Genomic DNA, 21613 nt, shown 5'->3' on the forward strand with positions numbered 1-21613 from the left:
TGGAAAGTACTTGAAGAGTGCTTAATTGTCCATTAAATACTTTATTTTGACTGACCTGTCACATTTGTTGGTCTTATGTGGCACAGGTTAATGTTAATGTTTGTTTGGCCTTGACCTCAATTCTTAGCTCTGCCTTGTTGGCATTGTTTTTGCTGTACTTGGTTGTAACCGTGCGTGCGCGTGTGTGTATGTGTGTGTCCACTTTGGTTGTGTGGGGTGTCAGAGCAGACTTGGCGCTTTGAGCTACATGTCTGCACAACTCTGACGGCTGATGCAACTCTGAGCCAAAGAGGTGCAACAACACTGCAGTGGCCACAATATTAGGGACACCTGCACACCCAGCCTCATGACGCCAATTCAAAAACATTTGCTTTTACAAAGAAAGTGATGCTCATTCATTGCATTATGCTTCCTATGGTGGTTGTAGTTTGCACACATTGTCACAGTGGCGCTCATTAGATTATGCAGCTTGTGTACTGAACTCATAACTCATTTAAGATGCATGTATTAATATATAGAGTATGATGTATTTAAATGTCCCACAAGCCACAGTGTTTTGGCGTGTTTCTTCCTTACCAGTCAAAAGCTTAGATGCAGTTTCTCATTCAGTAGCATGACCAAATGTCTCAAAACTTTTGACTGGTACTGTATATATCAAAATTGAATACACAACTGAGCATACTACATGTGCACATTGTGCAACCTCAGAGCCAAACCTTTTTAAGCCGTTAAGGGGAAGTGAATTTTGGAGGCCGTCTCTAATCTTGCCTTTTGCTCTGCGAATGTTTCCCAGCATGCTCTCTGTCAGCACACTTTGCAACTACTGTATACAGTGTGTGTGTCTTTTAAAGGACTGGACGTGACTGCTGAAGTTTGGTGGTCGGGGGCGGACGTATGACTCACAAGCAAGCAGCAATGAATTAAGGGAGACAAAGTGACTGGAGGTGTGACCACAGCATCCTGAATTCATTTACTCATCTCCTACACAGGCATGTACACGTGTGTGTGTGTGGGGGGTGTCAGATAATGCAACTACCATGTGAACACCTGGATCCTGTAAGAGTTGTTAAAGGTCTCATATAATTTTTTCATCAATTTTATTTGCTTAATTACTTGCATTACTGAAATACTGTGGAACCTCGGTTAGTGTCATTAATCCCTTCCAGAAGATCCGACTCCAAAAATGTTAAGACATGCTTATAGTTTTACCATTCAAGTGTGACGCGCAGAAAACGATGTGAAATGCATGTCAACCCAAATAAAGGGATACTTTTACTTGAATTGAAAACGTGATTTTTGACAAAAACAACGGTGTGGCAGCGAGCCCAACATAGACACCGCCTTCGCATTTTGTCATGCCCTGTTGGTCTCACTGCCACGTGGTGTCTTTCAAATCCTGTCAATCATGACTTCAATGAAGGTAAAAGTAACCGTAAATGTCAATTTCTCCCCTTCATTCAAGGTTTATATGCCTTGTGGTTTGTTCTATGCATGTCAAACTACAATTGTAAAACCACAAAAACAGGTTTTGTGTTAAGATTTTTCAGGCTTGTGGTTCAACTGTGTTAGTTAGCAAAGAACTACACGGTCACCTGCTGATGACATCACAGACGGGCGATGGAGCTGACTTCCGGTTCCCATTTCCATGTATTAGCAAGCTGCTAACAAGGATGTTTTGTAATTAAGTATACATTAAGAACACAGTTGGACTCACACACTGTATTAACACAAGACGTGCGCCGTATTGTATGCTAACCGGGGCGTACACTAACCGAGGTTCCACTGTATTTGAAATGTCAGCTCTCCCACTATAGTAGGATATTTAGAACGTAGTGGTCGTCTCACCTTAGCTTTGTCTCCCTTTCTCCACAGATGCAGCAATCCACCATGCCGGGACCACCACCCTGACTCACACACATGAACTGTGTGGGTGTGCGTGCATGTGTGTGTTAGTTCCATTGATGGACGTGTGTTAATGAGCTGTGTGGATGTGTGTCTGTAACAAGAAAGGGTATAATTATCTGAGCGTGTGTTTTTGCCAAGTCGTAGAAGGCGGCGTACTTTCCGTGTCGTGCAAATGAACACACACACGCATGCATAGACATACACACGCATAGACGAGGAAACAAAAAAGACCAAAAAAATCAAAGAAAAAGGTAAATATGTAATTATTTGACTTTACAAATGTACTATGTAGTACTGTAGATAATGTGCTGTAAAAATTTGGCAGCGCATCTACTGTATTATCGCCATAACGCTATCATCTGCGCTCTGACATCAGACTCGGGTGGAAACCTCCCTTTGAATCATCTGTGTTTTGTCCGGTCGTGTCGCATCGCATTTGCACTTTTGACCAGCGCTGCAGTTTAGGAGCATGTGACACACGGCAGTTTGGCCCTGGATTGTGGAAGAACGAACATATGCTGGTACGTCCGTTCACTTTGAAATGTTCGGTTTTCCCCAGCGACTTTTCCTACTTTTGAGCAAGCCATTGTTCTCTCACTCACTTCTCGGCAAGTCAACAAACCATTTCATTGGCTTTGGAGTGACGTCACCGCGTTTGCTGTCACGTAAACTGTAATAAGTGAAGTAATTATGCCCTGCAAACTGCCGCTGCGATCGGTCCGCGAACATGATTATATGTTATTATATTTCCCCATTCACTTTAATTGGTCACGGGTCCGTAAAGCGCCATCACTGGGTCCGTATGCGGACCGAGGTCTGCCATTTGGTGATGGCTGCTGTATATCAATTTTTCTTCTCTCCATCGGGGCCTTTCCTTTCATTATGCCAACGTTTAGAGTCTCTGCTCTCACTGCGACTGCCGCTGTCTTTCCTCACACGTCTTCCCTGTCTCTGTCTTCGCTGTCGACCAACAGTAGCATGTTTTTCGCTGTTTTTCGCTGGCACCCTGTCTGTTAACCCCTTCAGGTTATTCGGTATAGAAAGCTTTGTCGTGATTCACATATCGGTTTGGCGAAGTGCTGCGGATTCCCCCTCCTGAATACACTCCAGATCCAAATTTTAAGACCAGTTGAAAGATTTTAAGGATTTACATTTTGCACTGTTGGATCTTAATGGGGTTCTAAGTAGACTTTCAAAATGCAAAACTAAAAAATAGGAGTGAGACAAAAATATTTTTGAGCTATCAAGTCGTTGCAAACAACCTTTAGATGGAAATAGGCTGTTCATCAGCAGATCAAAAGTTTAAGACCATAGCAAAAACAATCACAAAACCCCCCTAAAATTAAAAAAAAAAACACATTTTGAAAAAATGACTCAGAAATGAGTAGCTGTGCCATTCTTGTTAATCACCTCAAAAATTGGTTTTGGCAGGCTTGATGCGAGTGTTTCCAGGAGGCTAGCAGCAATGTTGCTTCAGGTGGTGAAGATGGCTTCATGGAGGACATCCGCTGTCTGGAACTGATGTCCATTTTTGTAAACTTCCCTTACCATCCTTTCCCAAATGTTCTCAATTGGGTTTAGATCAGGAGAACATGCAGGATTGTCCAAAGAGTGCGCTTATTCCTCTGGACGAAGTCCTTTGTCAGGCGGGTATTGTGAACTGCAGCGTTGTCCTGTTGAAAAAGCCAGTCATGACCACACAGACGAGGGCCTTCAGTCACGAGGGATGCCCCCGCAACATCTCCACATAGCCAGTTGCCGTTTGACGCCCCTGCACAACCTGAAGCTCCATTGTCGCATTGAAGGAAAAAGCACCCAAGATCATGATGGCGCCGCGTCCACTGTGCCGTGTGGAAAACATCTCAAGCGGTCATGCCAGTAACGTTGGAAGCCATCAGGACCGTCAAGGGTACATTTTTTCCTCATCAGAGAATAAAACTTTTTTCCACCTTTCATCGTCGCATGTTTGGTGCTCTCATGCAAATTCCAAACGGGCAATTTTGTGGCGTTGAAGGAGACAACGCCTTTGAAGACATTTTTTCTTCTCAAAACCCTTTTCTTGCAGATGCCGTCTGATGTTTATTGGACTGCACAACCTTCGTTTGGGCCGAGGATCATCCCGTGTCTCGACAGCCAATCGGATCCTCCCGCTCAGGGCCGGTGACATTTTTTTGGATCTGCCATTTGACTTTTTTGTTCCATAACCCTCAGGATCTTTTGAAGAAGTTTCAAATGAATGTCTTACTGCATCCAAGCTCAGCAGCCATTGCGTGCTGCGAGAGGCCTTACTACTCCAGCTCAACAACCCGACCGCATTCAAAGAGAGAAAGCTTTTTTGTCTTTGCCATCAAGAGATCACGGCGGTGTCAAGTACCTGACAGAAAATGACATTGAATCCACATTTTTGCCAGTTTTGGCTTGTAAAGGCTGTGGTCTTAAACTGTTGATCGGCTGATAAACAGCTTATTTCACTTTCATGCTGGTTTGCAATAAATTGATTACTCCAGGGGTTGTTTTTCTTCTTTTGGCATTTTGAACCCCTACTGAAAACTTTCTTAAGATCCAACAACGTAAAATGAAAATTCTTGCAATTTTTCAACTGGTCTTAAAATTTCGATCAAGAGTGTGTAGTAATTTAGATCAAACCGCAATTTGACATTTTAATGTTAGTAGTGACTTGACTTAATATGATGTATCATTTAAACTGATTTCCTGCATTCGTTAGTTTAAACAAATGTCAAGTTGATGTAACTTGATAAAAATTGAATGCCAAATGGTGTTTGAGTTGTAATTGTGTTTTACATATTGCTTGTTGTGTAAATGTTTTCTTTTGATGTTCTCGTAGTGCAGAGGTCGGGGTTGTATTATTTATCACATACTTACGTGGTTAATTTTGTTATTGTGTGATCGCACCACGAGTGAGGGTGTCACTGCAGAGTAGTAATGACACGCCGCTCCTTTGTTTCCAACCTGTGATTCAGAATTGTGAACGCACCAACTCCATTTAGTTGGTTGAACATAATTATAGTAGACGTCATTACATGAAAATATTGAATGCAAACCGTTGTTGTTTTTTTAATGAAGCCAGTGTCTTATTTTTTTTTTTTTTAGAGTGTTTTTATATTCTGCAGCCTCCTTTTTAAAATTTTTGCAATTTTATCTTTGATTTGGTGAAATGTCTTGATAATGTTGATTTTTTAAAATTTATTTATTTTGTCTTTAATTGAACCCTGACTTCAATACCATGTAGAAATGATGTACAGTATATTTTTGCAAAACTTGCAATAAAAAAAGCTGTACTGTTGTTTACATCAGTGGTATTAATGCTGGCTGAGCAGGTTGCTCCTTACCGCTAATACAACATTGGTTCTGTTGCTGCTGTGTTGTGTAATATACTCGCTATTCAATAACCATGTGGTACAAGAGAGGTTTTCCTTTCCAATTTCTCATGTGCTCCGAATCAGTGTTATATTTTAAAAAAATGACATTATGTTTTCCCAAGAGTTTTCACACTAACAGCCTCTCTCCAGTCGGTGCCTCCTTCCAATTCATGCCCCGTCCTCTTTGTGCTTCAGGTGAAACACCCCGACCCCCGTTATAATTACAGCTTTTATAGTTTAACTATGATTAATTTGCACATAATTGCAATTACATTTTTGAGTATTTGACTAAATATGAATATTTGTGTTGATCAGCAAGAGCTTATTATCAGTAAGTAAGACAAAGTGTCATGTAGAAAGATGAAAAAGGCTTTATTTATTTAAAAGCAATTAGACAGTCTAATTACAACATCTTCAGTGTGTAATAACAGTAAAAACAGACACAAAAAAGTAAGACACATGCTGCTACAGTCATACTGGGTCATTCTTTAGTTCCTTTCTGCAGTCCCATTTGAAGAAATGTTTTTTCATCCTCCTGATAAAGTCATGTCCTTTCTACTTAATGCGACAAGTTTGAAGAACCCTGAAAGTTTAAAACAAAAACACAAAACTCCAGCAGTGTTGATGAGCAGACAAAAAAAAAAAAAAAAAAGCCCTGAACGTCACATAAAACAATTGGTGCCGCCCACCACTGAAAGCAGACCGTAATTCATCGTCTGCTGTGCTCCCTGCACCGACTGCCACGCTCCCCTTTTGGCTCTGCACGCACGACAGCGCTTAGACATGAGGTCTTAGGTTTCACGGGCGCCACGTCCCATAAGCAAAGTGCAGTCGCTGTCACGGTCACGGCGGCCGGACAGCAAAGCAAAGAGCGAATGTGTGCCTGAGATTTGCTATGATCTGACATTTAAAAAAAAAAAATTTTTTAAAACAGCTAACTTTGTGAAGGGGCGGTGCTAAAGTCGAGGAAAAATAGTCTTGAAAGTCCTGTTTGTTTTGTTAACTTTGCAAGCATGACACAAAATGGCCTGAAGATCCGGTATTTATCCGCCTTTGCCTTTTACACAGAACCCAGCGAAACGTGTGCGATTTCTCACAACAACATGACACTCCGCAACAACTGCTTTTAACACAACAAAACAGAAAAAACGACTGTTAAACCTGCTTTATGCCTTTTGCGTAGTCGCCTTTTCACAGTTCCTTGTCGGGGTAATTTTCCGCCGTAACACTCGGGGTACTGTTTTCCGGCGAGTCAACACGGTGAGCAACCATGGCGCTCGGCGGGTATTAAGCTCGTTACCTTGATTCGTCGCTCGTAAACAATGGGAACTAAGGACAGCGTTTTGACTGGAGCTGGAACTAATCAATGTAATCAAACAATTACCGTGAAACACTCATCGCAAATGTTGACCTGGAAGAGAGAAGGCGTTCGCGACCAATCATGACATCAACGTACAGTAGAGGGTTTGGAGGGGGAGGAGTGATGTTGCGTCACGCAGTCACCTCAACGCAGAAGCATAAACCAGGTTTTCAACTTCACAGCCCTGACCCAGCATTGTGGCCCGTCTCTGTTCAGGCTCGCACACTACCTCGGGTTGAATAGTAGTTTAAAAAATAGTACTTTAAAAAAAAAAAAAAAAATCAAAATCGGGGGAAAAAGTCTGAAAAATTCTTGCTTTCTTTTTGGGCTCTTAAATGACAAAAAACAAGATGGCCGTGACGACAGAGCTGCGGAAGATCCTGGGAGAGTTCTTCCTGGAGTGCATGAAGGCGTGGCAGAGAAGGCTGGGAAAGTGCGTTATACTCCGGGGGGGGGGATTACTTCAAAGGGGAAAACTTGTAGTTTGGATTTGAATCTTTTGTGACACCAGTCCTGGAACTTTTCTGACACACCTCATATGTCTCCAGCAGGGGCGCTGCTCACAAAGTAGTGTGAAAGTGGATAAACATGAATGATCACCATGAAATGTATCCTCCATCGCTTTATTCTTTCCCTTTTGAGTTTAACTATGATATTCCTGGCTTGACCGTCATCCCACACGAGGACTGGACAGTGACCAGTGTCACAGTGAGAGTTGAGATGGTGATGAAAGTCAGGATCACATGTAAATCGGTGATGCAACGCTGTTGACACAACTGTGCAAACATCCCCGACGCGCAGCAAACACGCTTGGGTGATTTTGTCTTGGCGACTATGGCGAGGAGGTTTCAAAACCTCGTATTAAAGTATGAGGTTTTGAAACCATTTTTTTTTAGAACTTCCTGTCGTTGAAATGTCATTAGAATCCAAAAAAACCTGACAGGATGTCATTTTTGTGCCGCCTACAATCCCAACGGAACAGAAAGCATAATTTAATAAGCTTGTCGTCTAGCCTCGAGGGACATCACGGGGCAACTCAATGTTGGGGGGAAAAAACTAGCATTGAAAATTTGCACAAATTAACGAAAACAAAGGCGGACAAATCAGATGGATGCAGATAAATCAGTGCAACTGTGGTATGAAAAGTCGTTAGAATGGTCGCACTTAAGCGAATATAAGACACACTCGGTACAAACCACATGTGCCAAGTTTCCACGAAGCAGTCGATAGCTGCGACCGCTGCACCTAAATAGCGTGGCGACACAACAAATCCGATACAATGGTCTTATTCTTAAAAAAAAAAAAAAAAACGAAAAATCTTTCAATTCCAAAACCAAAAATGAGGACCAAATATGGAAATGCATCGTTTTCTCCACAGTATCGATACACGAGCATGTCAATATCGCTGTTTGAGGAAAACCAAGTAAACGCAGTTTGGACTACATTTTTGTTTTTTGTTTTTTTACAAGTGAATTGTGTAAACTCATGATGAAAAATGTTGGGAGTGATTTAAGTTTTTGCTTCAATAACTTTGCTGCTTCATTTTCCATTCCTGTGATCTGCGCAAGCATTGCTTGTTTTCTCAGTATATAACACGTAAAATGTTTGGGTTTTTTTAATAATGGCGAGTTATCGAAACACCAAATTTAAGTCATTCTCCAAATTTTTGGCCACTACTGTAGTTTTACGTTGAAATATTTATTTTTTTCAATGTTTCGCCCTTTCTGTTGTTCCTTCTTCTCAAGTAGGTTTCTTCCAATGTATTTAAGATACCGTGCTTAGCACCACCTGGTAATGGTACTAGTACTGGTACTGGTACTGGTACTGGTACCGTTTACCTTTTAGCTGACCTGTACAGCTTAGTGAAAACTGATCCAAATTCATGTCATGTAGAAGCATTTAATTGCGTTGCGCTAGCAGTCCTTATCCAAAGGTGAGCGTAAACGTGTTTAATGTGTGTTTGCTAATATTAGCTAACCATTCATTTGCTGCTCAGAGGTCTCACTCTCTCTGGGAGCGTTTACCGATCCGACGGGCAAGAGCAGACTTGGCGGGGCATGAATCACTGCGCTAATAAACGGATAGGACACGCCTGGCAGCCACTTTCAGTCTGACGACGACGATAGCGTGCATCCAGAGGCTGAAACCGAGAACGGAGAAGGAAAGTGGTGTTTGATCGCCGGTCCTAGAAAGCTTAAGACGTCTAGGACGAAACAAAACAGTGGTTGGTGACACCCGTGATTTTGGAGCTAGTGGTTACACAAACGCCTCCTTTTTTTTTTTTTTTTTTTAAGATGTTGTGGAGGGACAAAGAGCTTTTTTGCTTGCTTCACACTTACACACTAAGGAAGCCTTCATTTATTCACACTCCAGGTTTGATAAGATACCGATGCCTATTTTTTGCTTTGGCACATTAACAGAAATTATAATCTGAATTTCAGGTGATGTTTAGGAGGTGCTATGTGTTTAAAAACGGACAGCAGACATCGGAGCAACTTGTGTGGTAGGAACGGTAGATGTTGCATTTGGGATGTGACACGGTGTCAAGGATCCCTTTTGTCTTTCAGGGAATTGGACCCACATAATTTAACAACCCCGGGTCTGCAGAGTTGACTCAACACCGTTGTAAAGAAACAATAAGTAAACAACAGAAGAAACTAACAGGGGAATGTACAAGGCACGTGCGGATTTCCACAGGTGGCATCGTTCAGGAGGAAGTGCAAATTTCCAACTTTTTGGTTGCATCACACAGGCTCAGAGACCATGAGGAAAAAACACAGGCGGCGCAAAAGCGAAAATCCACACATTTTAGAGTTCCTGATAATTCCATTTTTTTTTTTTTAAAAAGAGGAGAAAAAAAAGGTCTGAAGCTTGAAAATTAGGTTCCTAAAAAAAAAAAACTGAAGACACATGCTACGTCTGCTGGGTTTTCCCGCGGCTAAACCTGAGGCTGGTCCGGCTGGCCGTTGGCATCGCCGTGCATGTACCGTCCAATCAGAAAGATCAGGAGGCCCATGCAGATCAGGAAGGCGGGCTCCTGGTGGATGTGTGGCAGCAACTGGTTGTGATGGATCACGACCCGCCTACCCGCCGCTCTCTGGAAAAGAGATGTTGGACACATGTAAAATAGTCCCGTACACAAATATAGAAACATCACATTAGCTGACCCTGAAATAGCTACGTTGTGTTGATGGTGATGTCACCCATTTGAGGAGGATGCTAATGTTAGCCTCGTGGCAGGAATGGTGTTTACCGTGGTTATAGTTGCTGTTTACCCCTGAATCACTCATTTTAGTCATTTTTTAAATGGTGGCAGTTTGTTTCAGGACAGAAAGAGTTTTCTTGTTCCTTGTTTCTGCAGGCAAGTGATTTTATTGAGAGGCTACACGCTAAAGTTAGTGTCCTATTTAAACGGAAGGCGCTCTAACAGCTGTATCACAGGCAGTGGATATTTGGAAGACTTGGAAATGCTTATGTAAAGTCTTACGAGTGTTAAAGATAATAACATGCAGAACTGGCTCATTTGGCAGACTCGAAATGCTGTAATGCTCCAATCAGAGCGGCGCTATGTTTACCTGCACAGGAAGCAGGTAAGTATAGTTGTCTACATCCTGCCTCTTCACTTCGTTTTAGCCTCGCCAGGTGTCATCCTGCTGTCACGTGATCACTCGGAAAACCTGTTTCTCACGAGACTCCATATTTATGCTGTAGGTTATCAAATCATCACTGCCCAGTGAAAATCAGGTATGTGCAAATTTGGTGACTTAACTTCAGGGAAAACTGGAAATCAGGAAAACAAATTATTTGTTTTTCCTGATATTTCTAGGCTACCAAATTATGACTGTTCAGTGAAAGGCATGTACAATGGTTAGCGGTTAGCGTCATTCATTCGTTCCGGAAGGGCTAACGCTAACAATCAATATTTCCCATAAGGGAAAGCCAACAGTGTTGACACAACATGTTTTTATAGTTTTACAATTATAGTTTTACATGCAAAAAACAATTAGAAATGCATATAAAGCATGTAAATGATGAATAAAAGCGATAAATGAACATTTAAGGTTTCTTTTGCCTTCACTGAAGACGTGATTCTTGATGTGACTGTTCCCAAAGACACGATGCGGCAGCCAGACACTACATGGGCACCACCTTCCTGTTTTGCCATGAGTCATGTTTTGAATTCAATAGTGTTTCTCACCTCAATAACTGAAAATGTAGCCAAAGAAAGTTGCAAGTGCCAGCATTTTTACAAAGAAGGTGAGAAACACTATTGAATTCAAAACATGACTCATGGCAAAACAGGAAGGTGGGTGGTGTCAGTGTTGTGTCTGGAAGCCACGTCGTGTCTTTGGGAACAGTAGTCTTTAATGAAGGTAAAAGTAACCTTAAGTGTTCACTTGTCCCTTTCATTTCTAACTTTCGGTTCCGGTGGTCATTTTGTTAGCAAGCTATGCTAACAAGGATATTTGTGATAAAAATATATCAAGACCAGAGTTGGACTTACGCACTGTATTAATAACGCGTCACATTTTATGCAAACCAGAAAATGTACGACAACAGAGGCAACATTTTTATGGAAAAACACGCTAACCAGGGCGGATGCTAACCGAGGTTCCACTCTATCTCCGAATTTTGTCAATTTGCCTTTTTATCTGTAAAACAACAGAAAATTGCTTTTCTTTGTTTTTCAGGTATTTGTAAATGACCCAATCATCAATCATGTTTTTTTAATCAAAAGCTTTTTGGGGGGGATTATTGGAAGCTACCGACTGATTCTCCAGTGAAAAGCATGTGCCTGTATCTCCAAAGTTCATCATTAACACTTTGTTTGGAATTCTGTTCTTTTCATTGGACAGCTACACTTGTAACAAATGATGCCAATTCCTTTCACCCAATGTCAAAGTGATATCATCCACCATCAGTCGCATCTGGGAAAACCAAACTGTGGGATTGCGTGCAACGAGCCACAAGTCGTTGATGTTCAGTTCTACCCACCACAGACTAAATCCTTCTCGTCTTAGGCTTCTCCAAATACATAACCACATCTCCCACTCAGCTTCTCTGACACACTTGGCTCTAGATGTGACTACAGCAGGTGTTTTGGTTTGCTCTTTATCCTTTCAGCCAACAATCCCATGCTTTGGAACAGACTCATCGCCATTCATTCCCATTGCATCAGCAGCAGCAGTAGAAGGGTCCACTCTAGAACCGCCTCCTGGACCACCAGGACTTCCAGATGGGTCAGTAAAGACCCACACAGACTTGGAATGTTAAACCACATCCAAGCCAACAATCACAATACCGCTTTACAACAAAGGGTACCTAATAAACATTTACAAGTGGAATTTCAACAATCCGTGTAACAGCTACTCACAATTATAGCAGCCAGAGCAGTAGGACAAACGGTGGGGTCACTTGGCTAGCTTTCGGCAAGTCTTGTTAATTACTTACCGCAGTTAATTAAGTGTTCTTAAGGCTTTTTCCGTCATTAAAAAAAAAGGTAACTGGGCCGAACCTGAAAAAACTGCCCAAAAAATGACCCTTTGGAAAAGTGGCATTTTCTGCCATTCTTGGGTCCCCGGGTGAGGGTGTGGGATTTTTGCCCAAACTCCTGGACCAAGAAAATGCCATGGAAGCGAGCCCAAATCATAATTTTTTGCAACAGGTGACAAAACGGATGAAAATCGACCCATCAGAAAAGACATTAAGTTTCACCAACCTCCTGGACCAAAAAAGTGCCATGGAAGTAAGGCCCTTTTTTTAAGTTGTATTAATGTATTAATAACCAATTTATGGACCATTTATAAATCCTTCATGGGGGCACCCTTATTGGAATGAACCCTGACCGCTCTCGTCAATGGGGATAAATAAATAATCTACTGTATCTCCAAGTTTTCTACACTTTTGCATGTTTTTCAACGGATGATAACAAGAACACGTCTGTCTGCTAAAATATTTTCAAATGTGTGGCAGTGAAAGCCAGCTGCTTTACGTAATTGTGCTTTACACCATCAACTTACAATATTAGGTTAGAGTGTGTATTTGTGTTGGCAGAAGGACGTCCTGTGTTGGCCTAAAGCCTTTAGGATGAGGCCTGGCCGGATGGGTTGTCAAAAACGCGCCTCCTGCATCGGGGCCAGGGCAAGAGGGGGATAAGCAAACTGTGTGGTCGGTTTTGGAAAAGTAAGCCAAAACCCACATAAACCTCTAATGCCATGACAGGAAACAGGTGAGGGGAAGACTGGTTTTCCCGCTTATGAATCACATTCGGATTATAATTCTGACACTGTCGAACACATGCAGGTCGGAGGCCACGATGAGCAAGGAGCGCTTCCAGCTTTTCCTGTGCACAATCCCCGAGCGCTTCAGGATTCATCAGAGCTCCTTGTGGACTCATAAACTGAAAATGTGATACCCAAGAGGCCAGTTGAAGGTAAGTTGAATGTTTTATGTGCTGGAACCCTTTGAACATCTTTAAAAACGCATCACCAAAGTGATTCTCTACCAAGGAAGAAAGGCGTTATTGTTTTATCTCTTCATAAGGCTGCTCGTCTGCTCCCGGGCTCGCGCTGCAGCTCTAAAATCAAACAGAATTTCAATCCACGTGTTACTTAATGATCTCCGTCGCAGAGATTGTTTGTGAGCGAAACACAGGTCAGAGTTTTACTTGACAAATTTTGTGTGTTTCTCGCAGTACTTGAGATCTCAACGTGGTTCAAAAATGATGACGCTATGACATTTTTTCCCTTATTTTACATTCAATTTCATGACAAAAACAGGCAAATTTGATTTGCCCTTATTAGATATTTTTGTTGTATTATGTAATAATATTATTTTTAACCAATTTATTTGATATATATTTTTGACTTTTTTTGATCGTCTGAAATCTGACCCCACATTATTAAAAACAAATAATTCGGACGCCCGGTGGGTTATGTCGTGGTCGTTTCTCGTAAAACTTGTAAAGAAGGGGTGTCCACGCTTTTTCCACCGAGGGCCACATATTGAAAAATGAAAGTATGCGAGGGCCACTTTGATATTTTGCTAAGAAAAAAACTACATTACAGCTTTGTGATATAAGTGAAAAAGCCTATTATTAATATGAACTTCGGTCTCTTTTTTTCCCCACCATTTTTGCTGTTTTTTTTTTTAATTTTCCAAATATTTAAATTTTATTTTGTTTTGTTTGTTTCTCGTAATATTGACTTCACAAAAATAATGTCTTTTTACCTTATTTCAACTCCATGTAACTGAAATGACATGATTTTTCCTCATAATATTAAGAGTTTATTCTTGTAAAATTGCAACTTTTTCTTTTAATATTTTCACTTTATTCTCGTAAAATTACAGCTGTTTTTTTTTCATTTATGCTGTTTTTTTCCCAACTATTTCAACGTTCTTCTTGTAAATTTTCTTCTGTTAATATGATGACTTTATTTCCATAATATTATGACTTTATTCTCGTAATCTTATGCATTTTTCCCTCACCAAATTTTCCAAAAAATTATACCTTTATTTGTTGTTTTGTTTGTTTCTCATATTACGACTTTAAAAAGAAATAATTATTTATTTCTTTAATATTTCAATTTATTGCCTTCATCCTACTTAATTGATGATATTTTTCCTCATATTTTGACATTCTCGTAAAATTACAACTTTTTCTCATTAGATTTCAACTTTTTTGTTAATATTTTCACTTTATTGTTGTAAAATTCTTGCAGATTTTTCCATTTTTGCTGTGTTTTTTTTTTGTTTTTTTTTAAGTATTCATGTTCAATTATATTTTTACAATACGGCCGGGCCAATTAAAAGATAACAGCAGCGGGCCGCAAATGGCCCTCGGGCCGCACTTTGGACACCCCTGTTTAAAGACGTCTTGTCATCACCACCTGGAGCCTCACCTGTCACTCATTCTCCACCCCAGCCATGACTAACATCTGTTGCTTTATTGCTACGTGTTCACAAGACTCCCGCTTTTTGTCGTGCCTTGAAGTGGATGCAATTTATTATTATTACGTGATTGTGTAGACGAACTATTACATAACACAAATGCAACCCGAATGCATTCACCTCAATATAACCTTGATTTTGCAGCTCTTGTTATTGATCTCTTCCTTTTGCTGGAAACATGGAGTCAGTCAGCCAGTACAAAACATGTGATTTTGTTTGCTCGCCACAACTTACTATGCTGCTTTCCAAAAATACCTCTGTGAACAGGGCTACACTTAAAAGGCGTGCACACACACACACACACACACACACACACACAAAATGGCTCAGGCTTTGTTATGTTATTTCTCTGTCTGTCCTTTCCTTGCAAGGCACTGCTTCTTTGCTTTGGAGTGAGTGTGACTTTAAAATCCCAAAATATTTCATTTCTGTCTTATTTCTGGTATGCGGTAATGGTTAAAATATCGTCGTGGTGATGTTCTGAATCACAATGTCAGGATCTGGAGGGGGTGGGCATTATAAGTTATTAATTAACAATTGATAATTTGTTAAGAATGAATTTTGTTGTTTGTAACGGTTTGAAGCCACTGAGGCAAAATGGATTGCACTATTTGGTTGCACCCAGCAGAGGCGCTGTTGATGCAGCCTGAAGAAGAACAGACGTCATGTTGCCCTAAAAAAATATATAATATTATAAGAAATATAACATACAGTATATTATTTTGTACTTATTACGCTAACTTATACTAATACTAACTAATACGAATTTATACTAATCCACGGTCGACATGAAATTCAGTTAAATGCTCTTCCCTAATCAGTAACTCGGCCATGCATAATTATTTGGGTTTATTCTTCTTACATATAAAATCCGAAATATCTACAAAAACACACTGCAGGATAATTTGTTAAGAATTGTCTGGAATTTGATAGTTGATTAATTGAGTTTTAAAGCCATTGAAGCAAAACAGGGTGCATTGCTTGGCTGCGAGCAGCAGAGGCGCTGTTGATGCAGTCAGAAGAAGAACAATAAGACAAAACAGTAAGACAGCTGTCCCTCATTAGGATGCTTGGTCATTAATGATGTTTGTGATCCATACTGTGTTTCTAATTCTTATACATGAAAACATACACATACTGTATGATCATTCAAGAATTGTGTGGAATGTAATGGTTGATAGCATGTTGAGGTAAAATGACGTGCACTACTTGGTTGAAACCGGGTGAGGCGCTGTTGATGAAGCCCGAAGATTAAAATATATAATAAATAGCTAAATATTATTTTGAATTGAATTTTAATGTTTTATACTAATTATAGTATGTTTAAAAAAAAAAAAAATTAATCCCCATAGTTGATCAAAAGTCAGTCATTAATATTCCAGATTTCTAATTCTTAAATGTAAAGTCCCTAATGTAACGTATCTGTCATTTTGGGGAGTTCTATCACCCCTAATTGATTAGGGAAACTACTCTCCTAAACTAAAACAGTCCCACGTGCCGCTCAAGGGTTAAAAATGTGTCTGCTGTCAACCCCCCCAGTCTTGCACACATCAACAACACACAGTCGCTGACACCCGACGGGTCCACAATGTTCCTCTTGAGTTATTTCTGTCAGCAGTGTTGTGCCTCCCACTGAAAGACGACAGCGTGTGTATTGGCGTTTTCCAGCAACGTGCGTGCGTGCGTGCGCACATGTGTGTTTTGGCAGGATAATTAGACCTTGTGCACTGCTCACCGAGAGCTCTTTAACCACAAGGCTGAGCTATAATGAATCTACACTGTCACAGGTAGCGGCCTGTCACTCACACACACACGCACGCACACTCACACAAACAAACATGGATGCCACGATGAGCACAATTACTGATGTTTGAAAACACACGACACACAAGCGTGCACACACAAAAGCGTAAATCCGACAGACGCATAAAAGGCACACATCCACATGAGCCCAGTGGTTTGGAGCGCTGACGGTAAGATGGCTCACTCCCTGACGCCTGAAGAGTCGCGCTGGACATCGAGTTGACCGCTCGGGCTTTTAGCTAGATAGTCTAGCGCTCTTGACTCATTCTGCACAGACTGCGGGTGACACACTTTATATCCATCTTTTACACGTTCTGTAGGCCTGATTTTAATTACAGTGTTCCCTCGTTTATCGCAGGGGATAGTTTCCCAAAATAGCCCGCAGTAAGTGAAATCTGCTAAGTAGCCAACTTCATGTTTTTTTTACAATGGTCTTATATGTTTTAAGGCTGTAAAACGAACCGAAGATTCATTTACAAGCTAGCTAGCGATGATACAGGAGACAGCAGGGTGGCACCAAGGAGTTTGAGTGACAATGGTCTACAACCAATCAGGACGCAGAAAACAATGGGCGGTGCAGACACAATACAATTCTTCTTAAAGGGCCAGGCTCGGCCTGTAACAGCGTTCATAAGCTGTAATTTAAAAAAAAGCGCTCAAAATTCAGTGAAACAGCAAATTCACGAAAGGTGAACTGCGATAGAGAGAGGGAACACTGTACTTCAAATTTGTTATGATAAAATAAATTTTTTATCAAAATAATCAAATCAATGGAGGAGAGAACCATCCATCTTCCATGGTCTCGGTGGTATGCCATCACAGCTAACTTTGATTGAAAGGTGGGGTACACCTTGGCAGGTCACCATATGGGGCACATATAGACAAACAATCAAACACTAACATTAATACTGATGGATAATTTGGAGTTGCCAATTAACCTAACATGCATGTTTTTGGAATGTAGGAGGAAGCCGGAAGCCACGCATGAGGAAAACATGCAAACTCCACCCAGAAATGCCCAACGGAGATCCAAACCCAGATCTTCCAGATCTCCTGACTGTGTGGCCAACATGCTAACCACTACGCCACCGTGCGGCCCAGACCTGGAAATAGTCATGAAACATGTGCATACAACTTGAAGAATGCATTTGATTTTAATGTTTTATAGATTCATTATATGGTCAATGTTAACACCCCCCCCGTTTTATCTTTTGCATGAATGAAGCGCATTCCCTGGATCAGTCAACTGCAGTGTACAGTGGCTCCAAACCCAGGAATGATCCAAGACCAAAAACACACAAATGCCATAAAACACATGCAACGAGGAAATGCTGCAATCACACAAACTCTGCAAGATTAAAAACAAGTACTGTGGAACCTTGGTTAGTGTCATTAATTTGTTCCAGAAGGTTTGATTCTAACCAAAACAGGCACTAACCACATCAATTTTTCCCCTTTTCCAGAAAGCCAAATTTTTTTATAGTTTTACAATAATAGTTTTACATGCGGAAAACAATAAAAAATGCATATAAATACATATAAATGATGAATGAAAGGGATAAATGAACATTACAAGGTTACTTTTACCTTCACTGAAGACGTGATTCTTGACGGCCGTCCACAAAGACAAGATGCGACAGTGACGTCAACCGCCACCACTTTCCTCTTTTGACATGAGTTGTTTCTTCAATAGTGTTTCTCACCTCAATACTGTAACTCAAAAAGGGACCGAAAAAAGCTGCAAGTGTCAGAATTTTGATAAATAAGGTGAGAAACACTATTGACCTCAAGAAATAACTCATGACAACACAAGAAGGTGGCGTCCGTGTGCTTTCTTGCTGCCACATCGTGTCTTTGGGAACAGCAGTCTTCAATGAAGGTAAAAGTAACTTTAAATTTTCATTCATCCCTTCCATCCATCCATCCATTTTCTATACCGCTTCATCCTCATTAGGGTCGCGGGGGCATGCTGGAGCCTATCCCAGCTGACTTCGGGCGACAGGCGGGGTCACCCTGGACTGGTCGCCAGCCAATCGCAGGGCACATATAGACAAACAACCATTCACACTCACATTCATACCTATGGACAATTTAGAGTCGCCAATTAACCTCACCTGCATGTTTTTGGGAATGTGGGAGGAAGCCGGAGTACCCGGAGAAAACCCACGCGCACACGGGGAGAACATGCAAACTCCACACAGAAATGCCCAGGGGAGAATCGAACCCAGGTCTTCCCGATCTCCAGGCTGTTCCTGTATTGGCTAACGTGCTAACCACTAGACCACTGTGCGGCCCCTTCATTCATCCCTTTCATTCCTCATTTATATGCATTTAGAATTGTTTTATGCATGTAAAACTATGATTATGCTTTGTGTTAACATTTTTGAGAGCAACCCCTGATGACACCATGGGCGGGCGATGTAACTTATGGATCCGGTTGGCATTTTGTTCACAAGCTAATAGGATACTAACAAGGAAGGAGGTATTTTGGTTAAAAGATGTACATATGTTAAGAATACAGATGGACTCACGCAGTGTATTAACAACACGACAAGACACGCGCCATATTGTACGCTAACCAGAGAATGCACGCAATTTGAGGCAAAATTGTGGGGTACTTTTTCGACGGAACGGATGGAAGTCGACCAGGCTACTAGGTAAGCTATTTTCCAATTAATCATGAAATAGTAGTTTAACAAACAGTAGTGTAGAAAACACACATTGCTATAGTGGAGTTCAGGATGCAAAGCAAAGCCATCAAACAATTCACTTTTTTTCTACATAACTAGCCGCCACAAGTGAAAGGATAACTTTTGTGATTGATATAGGCATCTTACTGCTGAGTTACTTTATCCGGAATCGGAATAATAAAGATGAAAGTTGCATCTCTGTGCGTAACTTGGGATGTCTGTTCACCACTTAATCTTTGCCACGGGGGAGCAACAGCGAATCAGGAGGGGAGCTTAATGTCAGCTGACTGATGTCATATGACATCTACAAAGTGACATTTATGCCATTGAAATAATGGGCACCCCTGGTCTAAGTGTTACTGAGACTGAGGAACGGGAGTTTCAGGCTTCTGGAGGCTTACAGTTTGTTATGGGGGCCCAGAATTTGGTGCGCGTGAGGGAGGATCATCTGCACGCGACATGCTCTTGAAACTGAACCCCTCTGTTTGCTCTTGTAGCGTAGCCTGCAAAATTGTCCATATAATTTCATTAAGTTGTCAACAAACGACAATTTTATTCTATTTTGTGCTTCCCTCCCTGCTGCAACTCTCTTCCTGTTTACATTATCGTGCCCACCGCTGACCAACAGGAGAAGAGAGCGGCGTCCCGTGGCTAGCCATGACGTGTTGCAGTACCCTTGGAATTTTGACCTTTTGAACAAAAACGGCACCAACTCAAAGTTTAGGAACACTGGCTAATTCAGAGCAGAGAAAGTGAACTCTAAGACTGAAAGCACATGAAGATCAGTCATGTTGTTTTATTGACACTAGACAACATTGCATGTTACTTTAATAAGAATTATTGTCATTGCGGCGTGCACACGGCAATCAAATGAGGTTTGCAGCTCTGTTAAGATGCATGAGCAATAATTACATAAACTGCATGTTACGTTTTGGCCTTTTAATAAATCTATTAAGACGCAAAAAAAATAACATGCAGTTTATATAATTGATTTTAATGGATTTATTAAAAGGCCAAAACGTAACATGCAGTTTATATAATTATTGCTCATGCAACTTAACAGAGCTGCAAACCTCATTTGTTTGCCGTATGCACGGCGCAATGACAACAATTTTTATTGTCTAATGAAGGTGATTTTCAAATCCTATAAGCACGTCTTATGACACCTGGCAAGAGAACAGGGAACAAGGCGCCACCTTCCTCTTTTTCTCGGCCTACTCATTGTTCTTACAGCATGGACAAGCACGTGCGCACACTTTCGGAATAATTCTGTGCCTTAGTTCATTGGAGGCTTGCCATTAAGACACACACACACCTTCTTCTCATTCTGACTTCCCCAGTCATGTGAATAAGTGTTGAGTCACTGGCTGCGACTTATCACGCTATCGCACTCTTCTCCAGCCTCCCCGTCGGTTCCCTCTGCAGCTTTAATCTTTGCGCCGAGGGCCGAGTCATTGTGAGCTTTGCATGACTCGCATGAACAATCTGAACACCGGCTACGTAATATTCCCGCATATGTCTCTGAGAGTTGCTACTTTGGATCGTTAAAATCCCGTTTTATGTGCCGGTTATGGACATGCAGCATGTGTGAAGGGCCAGGGGGCACACCAACGCAGTCATTTGCTCACAGTAAAGCTGGAGAAGTGGCTAAAGCCTGTTAATGATGGACTTTGGAGCAACATGAAGCTCTCCCAAATAAAAAAACAAGTTCATCTCCATAACAGTCTTGTCACGCCTGTCGGGAGTTACATTTTGAAGCCGCTACCATGCAGTGCTGTAGCTATTGGCGGTCCTAAAAGTAGCTGGAAAATCAGTACTCCATCATCTAATTTGCATAATTGTCAATTTCCTGCGTGAAAAGCAAACGCCTTCTCCTGCAAGTGACTGATGTAACAAATTACCATTGTTCACTCACCCCGAAGTAAGCCAACAAGAGTTGTGGTGGCTCACAGCCCCTAGTGTTTTGGCAGAGAACTGCACCCTGACAAAGCGTGATAAAAGGATAAAGACGACAGCGTAGTGACTACGTAGAAGCGTAATTCTGGCTTCAGAACGTCTCCTATAACACCAGAAAACGTCACTAGATTCGCTTTTTCGAAAAAGAGTTATTGAAGGGGGCTGAATACTGGCTAAATATAGCAACAAAGTCACTAAGTTGGCAACACTGCTACCGTGACGCGATTCGATGGAGTTGAAGCCAAAAGTCAGCTCTCTGAGGGAGGAAGAAGCGGTGAAGCTGTGGATGATGCAACATGCTGAAATAACGCCAAGGAAACGGGACCCAGCCGTAAAATTGTCTTTAAATAGGTTTAAAACATGCAGGATGATGTGGAAAGTCATGCTAAAATTCACTCTTTGGTAAGAAAATGTCATTTTATATTCATTAGCACAACAAAATAAATTATATGTTTGATAAGTTGCCATTTTCACAGATTCTAGTTGTTATTATGAATGGGGATTCGGACAAAACAAGTGTAGCCATAAGATTAACCTTAGCTTTAAAGACTGGTGGAGAGCGTTCATGA

General features: G+C 41.2%; 1 long non-coding RNA gene across 9 annotated transcripts in view; it reads left to right on the forward strand.

Moving 5' to 3' along the window:
* The window catches only part of LOC129193631 (uncharacterized), an 86619-nt gene extending 66694 nt beyond the window's left edge, over positions 1-19925 (forward strand). For 5 of the 9 annotated variants that reach the window (XR_008573578.1, XR_008573573.1, XR_008573570.1 and 2 more), the window contains 3 exons: positions 852-12874; positions 12949-13078; positions 17363-19925. This is a non-coding gene — a long non-coding RNA (uncharacterized LOC129193631). The remainder of the gene's footprint in view (positions 1-851; positions 12875-12948; positions 13079-17362) is intronic. The other 4 variants (XR_008573571.1, XR_008573574.1, XR_008573572.1 and 1 more) reach the window with 4 other exon arrangements.
* Positions 19926-21613: the final 1688 nt, after the last annotated feature.

The sequence above is a fragment of the Dunckerocampus dactyliophorus genome, chromosome 14 (genome assembly GCF_027744805.1).
Source record: "Dunckerocampus dactyliophorus isolate RoL2022-P2 chromosome 14, RoL_Ddac_1.1, whole genome shotgun sequence".
In the NCBI taxonomy this organism is placed as follows: domain Eukaryota; kingdom Metazoa; phylum Chordata; class Actinopteri; order Syngnathiformes; family Syngnathidae; genus Dunckerocampus; species Dunckerocampus dactyliophorus.